The following is a 2,540-nucleotide window of genomic DNA, read 5'->3' on the forward strand; positions in this document are numbered from 1 at the left end:
CCAAAATTTTCAATTCAAAGTCCATCATATCACAACCCAAAACAGCCCCTCATGTCTCAAACCATTTTCACATGCTTTCCAAATCACTTTACAATATACCAACATTCAAAACCATACAATCTATTTAACAAATTCGTTCATACAATCTCACCAAATCCAACACTAACTATTAACACTTCATATCAAATACATATATCAAATACATATATCATATCTACTTCCAATCTCCAACCACAATGCACATTAGACTTCCACAATCATTTTCTATATCCACAGAACATGAATAATTTACATAATTCAGTTTATCCTACGGTCAACTAGCCTAAGTTTTCACGTAACATTAAATATTAACTACAAGAAACCAAAATCATACCTTGGCCGATTTCTCCCAAGATTAAAACACCATAAAACCCCTCTTTGCAAGCTTTCTGACCTCCAAATCAAATTCAACGAGTCTCGACCATCATAGCTTAATTCCAAGCACTCTAATTCACCGTCAACTTAAAGTCAATATAATCCATACAAGTCACCACAATTAACACTAGGATTCATAAAATTGGGCAAACCACAAGGATTTAGAATTTTTTACCTTACTCATTGATTATTAGGTTAGAGTAAAATTTAACAATTATCTGCTACTAGATCGTACCTAAATCATCAAAAACATGAAAGCTTTCAATACTCGTAACTAAGATTCACAAATTCAGTTGAAGGGAGAACTAGGCATGAACAAAAAATTTTCTTACCATTTTGCTCGAATAGAATTGAAGAAGATTCTGAGATGAATGCGTGGCTGCAAACGGCTCGTCAATCGGAGCTCCAGATTGAAAGTTATAAGGGTTTGAAATTAGAAGTGGGGAGTTAGAGTTTTTTGGCATTAATCTCTCTTCTTCAGCGTATCTCCAGGAGTGAAGGGCGAAGAAAGCTCGTTTTGGTGTTTTATAGGTTGGGCCTTGGGTCCGATTTGGACCCAATTCAATTAGTTTGGCCTGTTGGTTCAGTTTTAGGTCAAAATTTTTAAAATTAATGTCAAAATTCATATTTTTAATATTTCTACTCTTCAAGATTATAAAAATTTAATTTCTTAATTTCTTTGAATAATAATTAATTTATTGATTAATTATTTATTATTTTTGCGGGGTTTACAATCCGTACTCTACACAGCTGCCAATCTTGTATTTCATAAAAGGATGAAACACATTGAAGTTGACTGCCATGTTGTTCGAGAGAGTCATTTCTGGGTTAGTGAAATTGCTCCCAATTTCAACCAAGGATCAAGTTGCTGATATCCTCACCAAGCCATTATCCTCATGACCGACCATTTTAGACATGTTTTTCCAAGTTTGAATTGTACAATATGTACACTCTGAGGTTGAGGGAGAATGTTACTTGATTTTTTCTTCAAATTTATTTTTTAGGTTCTCTTTTTTTTTATTATATCATATGGTGGCAAGTTTGTCTCAAACTACAAACTTTTGGTGGAATGTTAACTAGTTAAATTAGTTTCAGCTGGTAGTTAGTGGTGTCCCAACTAGTAACATTCACGTGAGAGTTAGTCAAAATGAAGTTAATGTAACAATCAATATAAGTAGAAGTTTGTGAATGAAGTTAGAAAATGAGAAAGTATTACTATCTTGTAATAGTTCAGAATCTGCATTCATCTCTAACAAGGAGCCTAGTTCAGCTCCTTTATCTTTCATCAATTTTTCATCTGTTTTCATTTTTTTCATGTGGTTCTCTCTCTTTTTTCAATGACAAAGAACACAAAATTCAACAGCGGCCAACGCTAAAACTCACCAAAAAAAGATATGTTCTAGCAGCATTTCAATATCAAGATCAACTACATGACTCCTATGACACCATTTCAAACTCTTTGACAGACTCACATTACACGTACTACATACATTCCTAAAGTATATCATTAAACATACCAACTTGTCTCTTTCACATCATCATCAAGACAATTTGTTATTTTGATGAATATGTCAACTATAGCCCTTGAAAACTATATCCTTTGAAGATCATCTTTATACACCAATTTCACATTTTGAAATAATTGACTTAGGTTATGTCCTTTTTTTTTTCTATAAACCAATTTATCGTACTTTTGAATCCTATAACCATTTTTAGATCTTCATCTTTTACGTTTGCATCTTTTAACATATATTATAAAGTTCTTTGACTCCTTAATTACCTTTTCACCTAAAAAATATATAATTTGATCCTCTTTATTAGTCAAATAATTTTCAAAAATTATGTTATGTTATGTAATTATTTTTCTTAAAATTTTAAATTGACAAAAAAATATACATAAATAATTATATTTCTAACACATATGCATATATAATCGTTAACTTTTTTCTAAAAAACAAAAACTGGATAATAATCCAATCATTATTATAGATCTGATATACATATACTTTTTAATTTTTGGGTCAAACATAGCATTCATCATTAATTCTATAAAAACGGAGTAAACTACCATTTGTACCCACGGAAGTTGAAAACGCTGACAAATCTACCCACAGGAGACAGAAACT

This window comes from Arachis hypogaea, chromosome 19, assembly GCF_003086295.3.
Source record: "Arachis hypogaea cultivar Tifrunner chromosome 19, arahy.Tifrunner.gnm2.J5K5, whole genome shotgun sequence".
NCBI lineage: Eukaryota > Viridiplantae > Streptophyta > Magnoliopsida > Fabales > Fabaceae > Arachis > Arachis hypogaea.